The 13,653-nt window shown below is 44.0% G+C and overlaps 1 protein-coding gene and 1 long non-coding RNA gene across 7 annotated transcripts in view; one reads left to right on the forward strand and one right to left on the reverse strand.

Moving 5' to 3' along the window:
• Window positions 1-12,785, reverse strand: part of LOC122540748 — a 14,893-nt gene extending 2,108 nt beyond the window's left edge. Inside the window, exons 1-3 of one of the 5 annotated variants that reach the window (XR_006309403.1) lie at window positions 12,745-12,781; window positions 9,227-9,350; window positions 5,325-5,404 (exon numbers count right to left, since the gene is read on the reverse strand). This is a non-coding gene — a long non-coding RNA (uncharacterized LOC122540748). Of the gene's footprint in view, window positions 1-5,324; window positions 5,405-9,226; window positions 9,351-10,368; window positions 11,163-12,744 lie in introns of those variants that run through there. The other 4 variants (XR_006309399.1, XR_006309401.1, XR_006309402.1 and 1 more) reach the window with 4 other exon arrangements.
• st3gal4 (ST3 beta-galactoside alpha-2,3-sialyltransferase 4) overlaps window positions 11,300-13,653 on the forward strand; it is a 131,589-nt gene continuing 129,235 nt past the window's right edge. The window contains exon 1 of one of the 2 annotated variants that reach the window (XM_043676905.1): window positions 11,300-11,505. The gene's annotated coding sequence lies outside the window, so the exon portion shown is untranslated. The remainder of the gene's footprint in view (window positions 11,506-13,653) is intronic. The other variant, XM_043676906.1, reaches the window with a different exon arrangement.

A 13,653-nucleotide genomic window follows, 5' to 3' on the forward strand; every position in this document is an offset into this window, starting at 1 on the left:
CGGGTAAGGGGTGGTGTTGGATGGGGTTGTAGGGTGGTCACAGGTAAGGGGTGGTGTCGGACGGGGTTGTAGGGTGGGAGCGGGTAAGGGGTGGTGTTGGATGAGGTTGTGAGATGGAGGCAGAAAAGGGGGCGGTGTTGGACGGGGTTGTAGGGTGGGAGCAGGTAAGGGGCGGTGTTGGATGGGATTGTGAGGTGGGGGCGGGAGGCAGGCTGGATGGTGGGGTCTTGCACGCGGTGTGCTGCTGCCTTGTCTCCTGAATGAGGAGTGAACTTAACAGAACAGTCCGAGCCCCAGAGGAAAGGGATCGACTCAATTAATCGAATAATCAATTTTCTGAATGAAATAGTGCCCACCCAACTTGTTTAGATAATCGAGGTTCCTCTGTATTGCTCAGCAAAAAGTTATGGTCCTTGGAATGTCCCAAACTGCAACACCCAGTCATGGATATCGCTGCAGTGGAAAACCAGCAAGTTTCAGGTAGACTGAGGTTTCTCTTCCATTGAATTGGTGGTCCTTCAGCTGAGGTTGAGGTAATGATAATTAATAATGAATGACAATTAATAACAATAGCTTCATTCACTCCAGCCGTCTCAAGGACTGTGAGGCAGTGAGACTCCAGGTGAGTGGGTAGGAACTAATGGGGAAGGAGTCTAGCCAAGTAAGATCTTGGTGCTTATTGAAATTTCTGGTGAAGAGACATTCTACAAAATTAGTTTATTGTCTTTCAACCCAACGATCCAACAGGATTTGACGTTTCTTGTTTCTGTAGGCCTTGAGAGCATTATATGCTGACAGATGGACCTCTGCATTTTTATAACACAAATGGGAAAGTGCACTGATTCTCAAAATCCACCACTCCCAAAGTCACCAAGCAAAGCAAAGCATGTAGTGTCCCTGATGTATGTGTCTGTTAGAGTCAAGTTAACAGAAACCACTGACCAAGTTCTTGTACTGAACAAGGAAGGGTGTCATTTAGCTCAATTGGCTGCATGGCTGTTTACAATGTGACACTAACACCTTGGGGTTTATTCCTATACTGGCTGAAGTCACCGCAACTGTCCTGCTTTCTCAAGCTCACCCCTTCCCTGAGATGTGGAGTACCTCATATTAAACCTGCTAACACTTCTCTCTCTCTCTCTATCTCACATGAGACAGCAGTCCTCTGGGATTATGGCACCTTTATTTTACCATGACTGTTCTTTATTACAAATAGACTCTAAGCACAAATAAACAGTGTTGAAAAATTGATCTATGCTATACTAATTTATCTCCCCTTTTTTAAACACCTCCCCACCACCCACCACCAATGCACACATATAGACAGACAAACAAACAAATAAACACTGGCTTCATGGGTAGATGAGAAGCAACACACTGTTTCTCACACCAGACCTCAGGATTTAATGTGATGTTCTTTTTGGCTTGTCAGGACTTGCTGTTCTTCAATTTCCTTTCTCCATGTTCTCTCCCTCCTTTGCAGGAGGCATAGGGCAGCTAGTGATCTAACTACAGAGCTCTTGGTTGCTGTTTTAAGGCAACAGTTTACAGTAACTGGGATGGGAGAAAAAGAAACAGCTCTTCCTTGTAATATATTTTCAAAAAATCTTTGGGTTTTCATTGATTTTAGTTGCCAATCTTTGCTCAAACACTTTATTTGCTTTGACTTGTTTTTTGATTAGATTAGATTCCCTACAGAGTGGAAACAGGCCCTTCGGCCCAACTAATCCACACCGACCCTCCAGAGAGAAACCCACCCAGACCCATTCCCCCTAACTAATGCACCTAACACTCTGGGCAATTTAGCACGGCCAATTCACCTGACCTGTGGGAGGAAACCGGAGCACCCGGAGGAAATCCACGCAGACATAGGGAGAATGTGCAAACTCCACACAGATAGTTGCCCGAGGCTGGAATCGAACCCAGGTCCCTGGTGCTGTGAGGCAGCAGTGCTAACCACTGAGCCACCATGCCGCTCCATTTTGAATTTCACCCCATTACTTTTAACACTTCTCAAGGCTTTCTAAGGTTTTTATTTAAATTTACTTGCAGCAGGTGGGCATTGCTAGCTAAGCCAGCATTTGTCACCTGTCTCTGGAGCCACTGGCAACTAACAAAAGCTTCCTTTTTGCCTTATCTTACTCTCCTTATCATCTAAGGAACCATATCTTTGGGGTCCAAAGGGACCTTGTTTTCCTTCAGCTACTGAAAGCCAGCAGCCAACTATTAAGGATAGAAGGTGGTATGTTGACCTTTACCACAAGGGGGTTTGAGTACAGAAGTGAAGATGTCTTGCTGCCTTTGTAGATAGAAACATGGTGAGATTGCACTTGGAGCAATGTGCACATTTTTAAACTTTTTATCGATGGAACAATATACTTGCAAATCAAGAAGTTAAACAGATGTTCACTAGATTAATCCTTTGGATTCTGGGATTATTTATGAGGAGAGATTGAAGATGCGGATCTTGTATTCTCTACAATGAATGAGAGCTGATCACGTTGAAGCTTACAAAATTCTTAAAGGGTCTGACTGGGTGGATGCAGATAGACTGTATTCTCAGCTGGCAAGTCTAAACTCTGAAACTAGGGAACATGAGATGAAGAGGAATTTCTTTCTTGAGTGCATGGTGAAATTCCCTACCCTCGTCAGCTGGAGAATCTTAATCATTGAGGCTAAAGATCACGGGTATCAATATATTTTGGAAAAGTGCATTAGCCATGACCTAACCGAATAACAGAACAATCTTGATGGGCTGAATGGCCTACTCCCATTGCTATGTTTGGGAATTCCACTCTTTTTGTTTGTGGAAATGCATTAGACTCTGAATTTTCTCCATCCTTTCCTTGAGTACCTCCCATTGCTCTGATACTGATTTACCTTCAAGTAATGGTTTCCAATGCATTTTTTTGCCAACTTGAATTTGCTCAGTAAAATTAGACTTCTCCCAATTGATCATTTTCCTCTTGATCTGTTTCTGCCCTTCTCCCTAACCACGCTAAGCTGAATTGAATTCTGATTCTTATCACTACAATGTTCTCCTACTCATTCCCCTGCCCTGGTTATTTCCGAAAACTAAATGCAGAACTGCCCTTACCCGAATTGCGTTGCTACATCCTTATTTTTTTCTTCACTTGTGGGACATGGGTGTCACTGGCAGAGCTAGCATTTATTGCCTATCTCGAGTTGCCCTTGAGAAGTTGGTGATGAGTTGCCTTCTTGAACCGCTGGAGTCCTTGTGCTGTTGTAAGTAAGAAGTAAATCTAGCTCTTGTGGCTAAAGGAATTAAAGGATATGGGTGGAGGGTGGGATTAGGGCATTAAACTCGATGATCAGCCATGATCTTATTGAATAGTGGAATAATTCAAGAGATAAATTGGCTCAACTCTTTTCTTTTATATTTCTATGTTAATTGTAGAGTGTTTAAATTCTCCCTGACTTTGGCTGCATTTTTATCCTGTCCTATGTTCTTCTGTTCAATGGTAATGAGATATGTTTGCCTTGACGCTACTATTGTCAGTAAGTCAGTTTTCAGTCATTCCCTGTGTAGGAACAACTAAACCTGTTCTGTGAGGCAAAGACACAATCCAGGTATGGGAACAATAGATTTTTTAAAATTGAGAAATATATTTGCCAGTTGAGGAAGTCATCAATATCCTGCAAGTATTTCAGTTATTTTTGCTGTTCCAAGTTAAGGATGTTCTGTTAGAGAGATTTAATCTTGAGGTAGATTAGATTCACTATACTGTGAAAACAGCCCTTCAGCCCAACAAGTCCACAGAGCAACCCACCCAGACCCATTCCCCTACATTATGCACCTAACACTACGGGCAATTTAGCATGGCCAATTCACCATGTCATATCTTCTGTCAACGCCCTCCCCTCCCATACCTGTCTTGAATGAGGAAGTGACTGTGACAACTTGTAGTTCCAAATACATAGTAAAATGTTCTCAGTTGATTTACAGAATATCAAATAAAATTTGATAAGTATTACTGACAATCATACAAAAACTTTCCAGAGTCACATAAGGAAATAATAGAAAAAGTGACCAAATGCAAAAGGAATACGATTTAAGGAGCATCTTAAAAGAAGAGAGAGTGGTGGAGAGTTTTAGGGAGGGAATTCTAGAACGGAAACGTCAGTCAGTTGGACACCAATTGTGGAGGAATTGAAATGGGATACACAAATGGTCAGAATTGGAGGAAAATAGACAGCTTAGAGATCATGGTGTTACCTAGATATTATAGAAATTGAGTGCTGAGAGGATGCAGGGATATGGAACGAAGAATGAAAATTTTAAATTGAGGATTGCTGTGTTTAGGAGCAAATGTAGATCAATGAGCACAGGGATGACAGCTGAATCTGGTGTGAGCTAAGACAGGGCAGCAGAAAGCTGGGTGAGTTCAATGTTATGGAGGGTAGAAGGTTGAGGTGTGGTTCAAAGTCAAAGCAACTTCTCTCGGCACAAGCCTGGAAGTGGTTACATTACTGAAGTTGCTTTATTTTATGCTTTAAGCCAATGTTACTAGCTGGACGCTGGAGTATCTCAGATTGTGTGTGTCTGTACATATATTGTCCCTGAGGCTGCTTACTCCAAAGTAAGGTTCTTCGACTCCTGATGTATGTAATACTCCCTTATTAACATCTGTATGTGGTAGGTTTACAAATAAAGTGTTCCAGTGTAGTGTCTAAGACCTCCCTCTTCACATGCTCATTCTAGAATAGTGTATTCTCCCTTACTAATGTTAGAGTCCTGTGATCAGTCATACTATCATAGGTTATATGAACCTCATTATACACAAAATCATAGAATCCCTACAGTGTGGAAATATGCCATTCTGCCCATTGAGCCCATAACTACCCTCTGAAGAGCATCCCACTCAGATCCATTCCATTCCTGTAACCCTGCATTTCCCATGGCTAATCCACCTATCTTGCATATCCCTGGACACTGTGGGCAATTTGGCACGGCCAATCCACCTAACCTGCACATCTTTGGTGCGTGGGAGGAAACCGGAGCACCCGGAGGAAACCCACGGGGAGAATCGCAAACTCTACACAATCAAGAGTCGAACTGAACGGATCCCTAACCACTGAACCACCATACCACCCCTAAATGGAAAATAAAGTTACAAAAAATACACAGAGAATTGCAACTGTTGAACTTATGCAAATAGGAATTGGATTGAGGTCAGTGAGGAGGTGCTTAATTCCTCAGTTTGACGAAGCTGTATCCCTTCAATGACACTCTTCCTTCAATCGCTTTCTTAGCAGTTTGTCAATGAATTTATTGTTACTGAACACACTTCAATATCACTCACCAATGCTGAGGTCAAAGAATCATGCACTCCAGCACATAATGTTCATAATAAGTGAGGTATGTTCATCCAGGGCCTTTTAACTGCAGAGGTGAACAAAACAGTAACAGAGATCACCTTTCAGCTTGTTCTTATTCCTCTAAGTGACTCATTTCCCTTCTTTTAATCTTTTCAGAAATTCTATCTTTTGAACTGGCTTTATTTTTTTCAAGTTATCTTGCCCCATTGTGTGCTTTTATTGGTCACCACCACTTAAATGAGGCCTGTGCCTCGTAAGATTCCTTCCCAGCCACACTGACTTGGAACTTTATCACTGTACCTTTACTGTTCCTGAGCCTTTACCTCCATAGAGTGGGAGCTTTGTTGGTTGTGGTACACTTTCCCTTTGATAGGTGGGGTTCACTGAGGCATATATGTGAGGATTCCCTGCAATATTCGCAATTTGGCTATTCCACATGGCTATTCATCTGATATGTTTTTGGCAAAAGGTGAAAAACAATGAAATCCTCCTCTTAGTGCACAGTGAGGATCGTGACAGGATGCGGTGGGCAAAATGGGAAATGGCATCCACCTGGAAGATTTGTTGGCATAAGTAGAGAGCATTGACAATCTTTGTGGCTAGTGGTGGTGCCAGTATGGTCATCCTCCTCCCGCTGTGCATTCAAGAATCATAATCTAATTTTCTTGCAGAATTGTAACCATGTCAGACTGAGATATTTCTCTCAGAAAGGGTAAGGGGGAAGCAAAGCACTTCCTGGAGATTCTTGGTGAGAATGGCATTTTACCTAGAATGCCTCTCCCTCTTTGTCTTCTGCTCTCAACTTCCTCCCATATTCTGGTTGGATTGAAAAATGACAAGTTATATTCACATTCACAAATGCCAGGTAATGACCATTCTTAGTAAGAGATGATCTGACAATTGCTCTTGATGTTGCCATCACTGAATCCTTTACTATCAACATCTTGGGGATTACCACTGACCAGAAATTGAACTGGATTTGCCATATGAATACTGATTACAAGAACGGATTAGAGACGATGAATATTGCAGGCAGTACCTCACTTCCTGATTCCCCAAAGTCTGTCCACCATCTAAAATGCACAAGATGACACACAAGTACAGTGTGATGGAATCTCCCCTTGTCTGGGTGATTGCAGCTCCAACAACACTCAAGAAACTTGACACCATCCAGGCCAAAGCAGCTCGCTTGATTGATACTACCGCCATGTGCACTCTCCACCATTGAAGCTCAGTAAGAACAATGTGTACTACAGAAATTCACCAAAGATCCTTAGACAACACGTTCCAAACCCATGATGACTTCCACTTGGAAGGATAAGGGCACCTGATATAAGGGAACACCACCATGTGCAAGTTCCCTTCCAAGCCACCTTATCATCTTAATTTGGAAATATATCATGGTTCCTCTGTGCCGCTGAGCCAATATCTTGGAATTCCCTCTCTAAGGGCTTTATGGGTCTACCTACAGCACGTGGACTGCAGTGGTTCAAGAAGGCAGCTCACAACCACCAAAGACAATTAGGGATTGGCAATAAATTCTGGATTAGTGGTGCTGGAAGAGCACAGCAATTCAGGCAGCATCCGACGAGAAGCAAAATCGATGTTTCGGGCAAAAGCCCTTCATCAATAAAGGCAGAGAGCCTGAAGCGTGGAGAGATAAGCTAGAGGAGGGTGGGGGTGGGGAGAAAGTAGCATAGAGTACAGATGAGGGCAGCATTGGGATGAGAGCAGCATGTATTACTTATCTTGGATTATCCTGAGGGCAATTAAGAATCAACCATATTGCTATGGATCTGGAATTACATGTAGGTTCACTAATGTCCTTCCCTGAAGGACATTAGTGAACCAGACGTATTTTCCAGACAATCGACAATTGATTCGCGGTTGTCATTAGACTTTTAACTTTATTGAATTCAAATGACACCACCTGCCATGGCAGGATTCGAACAGGGCCCCCAGAATATTACCTGGGTCTCTAGATTAACAGTCCGGCAATAATACCACTAGGCTGTTGCCTCCACTGCTCTGTAGAACAAAGGAAGCCCTTGCTCCTAATGTGTCTTTTAGCTACAGTATTTATATGGCTAGTGCAGTTCAAATTCTTCTCAATGGTGACCCTCAAGATGTTGATTGTGGGGAATTTATCTGGCAATTGGCGAAGATAGCAGAGCAGAGGCACTATGCTAGAGCTCCTGGTCTGGGTCCCGACCCCTGTCTTTTTGTTTCTGGTTTCCTCCTTCTGCTTTTTTTCATCTATTTTCTTCTTTAAAAGCCTTTATCAGCATCTTTGGCATGGTGAGAGCAGGCATAGCCTTCCAACATGTGTGACAGTGGCAGCAAGAATCATTGGGTGGGGCCGGGGGTTGATTTGGTTTGGAGTGAGCCCAGTGCAGAAAGAAAGAGCCCTGAGGTGGAGTCAGCAAGGTAGGCCCAGCAGTGAAGTGGTGGCAAGAGAGCACCACGGCAACATTGACTGCATTGATAGTCTCCAATGTTGGTGTGCCCAGTGCGGGCAGTGGCAAAGGTGAATCAACCCAGTGGCGAAAGATGAAACCTGAGCATTGGCAACTTAAACATTAGTTGGGTCAGGTAAAGTAGTGGTGGTTCTGAGTCAGCTCAAAACTATTGTGCAGATTGATTCCTCTTTAAGCTATATCTTTTCATTTTCTATTCTTAAAACTATCAAAACGACACCAGATGAAATATTTTCACTTTTATATTTCACTGTAAAACACAGGTGACAACAAATCAATCATTCATTGATGGAAATATCATTGAATGTCAGAGGCGATGGCTAAATTCTTGTTTCGTTCAATATAGTCGTTGCCTAGCATTTGTGTGACATGAATGTTACTTGGTGCTTGTCACCCTAACCCTGGACATTGTCCAGGTGCTGCGACATTTGGACATGAACTGCTTCTGAAACAGTCAAGCGCACGCCAGAGGAGCAGTTTTAAAGAGCAGAGCTGTATGAGTAGTGGCGGCAGAAGATAAAAGTGGGGCAGAGAGCCCCTTCAAGCTGTTAGAGCTGAAGTGTGATGTCACAAATACAAGTACGCGATTGGTGTATTGTTCACAGAATCATACAGTACAGAAGATGCCTTTTGGCCCATCAACTCTGTATTGCTAAAACTATACTAATCCTGTTCTAGTCTCACCTCCCAGTACTAGGCCCATAGCCTTGAATGTTATACCATTTCAAGTGCTCGCCAAAGTAATCTCTCGACCAACTACCCTCCCAGATACTGCATACCAGACTTCCTGTTACCTAGGTGAAAATCATTTTCTTCAAACTCCCTTTAAACTAGCCACAAAACGATACGACCAGCTATCCTTAGTAGCCACACACGCAGATTACAAGCAACATGAATTTGACTGGGACAACACTACTATTTTAGGACAAGCCAAACAGAGAACAGCCAGGGAATTCCTAGAGGCATGGCACTCATCCATAGATTCAATCAATAAGCACATCGACCTGGACCCAATATACCGACCACTGCAGCGGACAGCTGGAACTGACAACCGGAAGCGGCAGATTCAAACCACTACAAATGCTGGAGGAAAGATCACAGAAGTGCTTCAAAGGAGGCTCCCAAGCACTGAGGATGTCACCTAGACAGGGGACGAAACATCTGCAACACAAATTCCCAGCTCGGCGAACAGAACCACAACATTGATGTGAATTTTAAACTGCAATGGTAGATCACTTACACAAGTTTGAATGTGATAGAAGTGAAACAAAATGCCAATCATTCATTATAAAATGTGTATACTCTAGCAGTGTAGATACCCAAAATACATGAAAATGTGCAATTTAATTGTTGAAGGATAATATTTATTGAAGCCACAAATTATGCATACTATACAAATTACACTCCACCTGATGCATATAGTTCCTTGTTTAAGTCTTGGCCCTTGTCACATATGTAGCTGTTCATTTTGGGAGATCCTTTTTGGCTTGATTTCTGTGTAACCCCTGTGTGTAGCCATGCAATTTGAAGCATCTGCTTTAGGTAGAAGCAAAGTGTTAGCCACAGATATGAGAAGCCTATAGTGACAGCACAAAATGGACAGGACAATGACAGACAAAAGCTTGGAGCTTGCAAAAGTCTACTCTTGGTAATGAGTCACTGCTCACCAGAAAGATATGAGGGAGGGGGAAAAAAGACTGCAGCAGGCAGTAGAGAGAGTCTGGTGGGGAGAGGGATAGAGACACTTTTCACAAGTGGTAGAGAGGGACATGGGCAGTGGAACTGAGGTCAGAGGGCAAGGGTAGAAGGGATAGGGGAGTGGGGGAGAGAGGGACTGGAGCAGGGTTGGAGATACTTGGGAGGGGTGAGAGAGTAATTGGATGAGCAGAGAGGAGAGAGACAGGGTGGGCAGAGGAGAGACTGGGGAGGAAGAAGGGAGAGAGAGGGAGTGTGAGCTGGGAGGGAGAGAAAATGAATCAAGTGTCAAGGCCATATAATGGTGGAGCAGGCCTGAGGGGATGAATGGCCTACTTCTATTTCTTATGGTCCCATGGTCTTATGGAGAACCAAACAGGGTTGGAGGAGAGGAGTTTTGGGGGCAATGGTGGAGTGAACTGAGGGATTTCAGGAGCTGTACAGTGAGGAGAGAAGGGCTGAAGATGGCATGCTCTAGCTCAACGCCAACTTTGCCAGGCTTCCTGCTCCACTCTCCACCAGAGAATCCCTCCCCGCTCTTCTCTAGCCCTGCTCTGGACTGCTGAAACTAATTGAGAGTGTGAGACCAGAATGTGTGAGTGAGTGAGTAGCTGGACTGAGATAAATATGCAGCTCTTTGCTCCAGGTTACCAGCCACCAATAATTCACAACCAGTGACAGGTACTGGGCTTACTTCAAGTTATCTCTGGTATGAATTATTGCTCCTCTGGGGAGCTGCAGTTAACTACTAGTTAAAGACTAATAAATGCAGATAGGTACTGTTACTGGTGGAAACAACAGAACTCAGCACAATACTCCCAGTCCCATTCACTCTGACTCAGCAAGCTACAAGTACCTCATTTGAATGTTTCACATCCATCTCCTTAACTGGCATGAGTAAACGTCCTTTGTTCAGATTAACGCGTTCAGGCGAAACAATTAGGACGGGCAGTAACAGGATTTGTGATGAGGGTTCTTGTGACAGGTGGTAATGTCCCTACCTTTGGGCTGCGGGCCTTAGGTTGAAGTCACACCTACTTCAGAACTGCATGATAACACCTCTGAATAAGTTGATTAGAAACCATCTAACAGAATCTGTGAGACCCAAGTTCGCGTACTAAATCTGTTAGATACTGTTTGTTGATTCTGCTGAGCATGTTTCTGGCCCATGATCTGACTGTCCCCTCCCCACCCCCCAGTCAGGTCACAAATGCCCTGGCGGGTGTTTGTGGAGTTCTGGGCTAATGCTGGTGAGTCTCCCATTAACTTGGACATATGTCCTCTGATCTCCAGTCTCTTTCAGAATCCCTACCCTGGGAAGCAGCCTGACCAATTCCTTGATATCATTTTCCATAAAACCTCAGGATATCTGATGGTATAACTGACTCACATTAGTATACCGCCATCCATTAGCAACCCGTCCAACGGCTTCACGGGGTTCATTGTAATTCTCTGGAAAGAGGTAGTGATAACGGGATATATATTTAGCGATCGGTATACTATATATAGCTGTCTATATTTAGAGGTTGCAATATGATGTATTAGGTGGATATATGAGATGTATATAAGGCTGCTGCATGTATACGGTTAAGACATGGTGAAAACTATTATTTATAATAAAGCTCTATTTTAGATTAAGATCTCTGGTGTAATATGCCTGGTATCTCTGGGCGGGTGAATGAAAGGGGGAAACAACAAAAGGCGGGTTGGTTGCAGCTTACTCTGTCCTGTGGGTGGGAGGAGAAATGACTCTCTTGTGGAGAGCTGGGAGGATTCAGGCTCGCAGTGAGGGTACAGACTTCACTTCTCCTCGGTCTCTGAGTTAAATCTAGCCCTTGCTGTTGAGCTCCGTCTCCTGGGATACTGCAGTCTATGTGTGTGTTTGCGTGTGAGAGAGAGAGACAGAGAGACGGAGTGGGGGCGATGTGTTGCCGCGAGTGAGGAGTGGAACGGTTGAGAGAACGCAGGGTCTGCACTTAACACTCAGAGCTGGGTGAGTCACTGTTTTCACTGAAATCGGTTGAATTGCCAGACAAGAGCCCCCTCCTTCCCACTATCTTGTTTGTTCACTACTGCCGAATAATACATTTTAAAACAAAATCCTCTGCCTTTAGTTGTGTTCTGCGAGTTGAGAGCTGCCCGTTAGTGAAACGGAACAGTTTTCTTGCCGAGCTCAGGGGCTGATTCATGGCCGCTTGTGTTCATGTGTTTAAACGCTTCCCCACACAGCATCACTTTCCAGTGTTCGTGTAGGCCGTCAGAGGAAACCCCCCCTTCCTCACCGATAAACGAGACCAATCCATTTATGAGCTCTCGGCTTCCCCGTTTGCTTTTAGCGAATGCATTTTGGATCATTTGAAGATTCAAATTAAATAGCTACTGCACTACAGGTTAAAGTCATTGAGCTGGGCCGGTAGTGTAAAGGATCCACAGGCATCCTCAGTGGAGAGGGGGTTTGCAAATTTTTTACCATGTTCCACGGTGAAGGAGAAACCTTATTTTAAACGTTATGGGCCAGATACGCTAGCGTTTCTGAGCGTTGTCTTATCTGCTAAATGGACTGCAGCTTGCTAAAAGGTCCTGACTGGGTGGAGAATCCAACCAGAATTGTCGAATGGGCTCCCTCAACACAGAAACAATCAGGTCTGCACTGGTTCTCTGAATGTTTTGACTTGGTGCCAATCTCCTGTTTTTTCCCTGGAATCCTGCACATTGTTTCTCTAAATAATCATCCAGTGCCATCAGCTAAACTTCCCTCCACCTCATTTCCAAGCAGTGTGTTCCAGATTTGAACATGGTCTCTGGTTTCTGCCCTGGCATTCCATAGGTTACCCGTGTCTAGACAAAGTGGCTGGCTGAGATTATTCCATTCCAGGCAGCCTCCTAGGGGAAAAGGCCTGAAATGCCAGCTTAGTGTTCAGCTGGGGTACCTGGCTGTGTGGGTGCTGGTATACCTGTGCCTCTATTCTGAAAGGCAAGTAGGGATCTCTCACCTTACAGCCCATCTATACAAAACCCTCCAACCACAAGGGATGAACTCAGATTTCTCCAGTTTCCTCATTTCCCCTCCCCCCACCTTGTCTCAGTCAAATCCCTCGAAGTCAGCACCGCCTTCCTAACCTGCAATCTTCTTCCTGACCTCTCCGCCCCCACCCCGGCCTATTACCCTCACCTTGACCTCCTTCCACCTATCGCATTTCCAACGCCCCTCCCCCAAGTCCCTCCTCCCTACCTTTTATCTTAGCCTGCTGGACACACTTTCCTCATTCCTGAAGAAGGGCTTATGCCCGAAACGTCGATCCTCCTGTTCCTTGGATGCTGCCTGACTTGCTGCGCTTTTCCAGCAACACATTTTCAGCTATGCAAAAGTTCTGTCATGTTCACTTTTTAATATGTAAATTTGTTTGCTGTCAATGCATACTGTGCTTGAAGGATTAGGCCTGGGTGTGGTGTGAGATAAAAGGAAAGAAATTGGAAGTTGCTTGAAGCAGAGTTGTAAGTGTGAAGCAGACATTTCAAAGCATTGTAAATGTAACTGTTACTCAGATAGAAATTAGTGTATTCCCTGGCATTAGATAAAGTATCAATGATAAGGAGAAAGTGAGGTCTGCAGATGCTGGAGATCAGAGCTGAAAATGTGTTGCTGGAAAAGCGCAGCAGGTCAGGCAGCATCCAGGGAACAGGAGAATCGACGTTTCGGGCATAAGCCTGAAGAAGGCCTTATGCCCGAAACGTCGATTCTCCTGTTCCCTGGATGCTGCCTGACCTGCTGCGCTTTTCCAGCAACACATTTTCAGCAAAGTATCAATGATAACCAAGAGAAAAACACTGGCATTTTCCCTAGTGAAGTGACTCCTGAATCGTGTGTGAGACTTGAATTGGTAGCTGCTCCTAAGATGGAACACAATAATGTATGGATTTTGTTTCTTTCATAACAATAACAAACAGAAAATGTATTATGAATAATTACAAACCTCATAGTGTTAGAAAAGGTTTCAGGTGTTTTATTTCGGGAGTGGGTGTCTCTCATTTTTTATTGAGACTTTATTATTTGCATCTGAGGGGGCTTATTAAGTGTGACCACAAAGATGGGGTTTTTGTCCCCTTACTTTCTTGGCTGAGTGGCAAGGAACAAATAAAT

The sequence above is a fragment of the Chiloscyllium plagiosum genome, chromosome 35 (assembly GCF_004010195.1).
Source record: "Chiloscyllium plagiosum isolate BGI_BamShark_2017 chromosome 35, ASM401019v2, whole genome shotgun sequence".
Lineage (NCBI taxonomy): Eukaryota > Metazoa > Chordata > Chondrichthyes > Orectolobiformes > Hemiscylliidae > Chiloscyllium > Chiloscyllium plagiosum.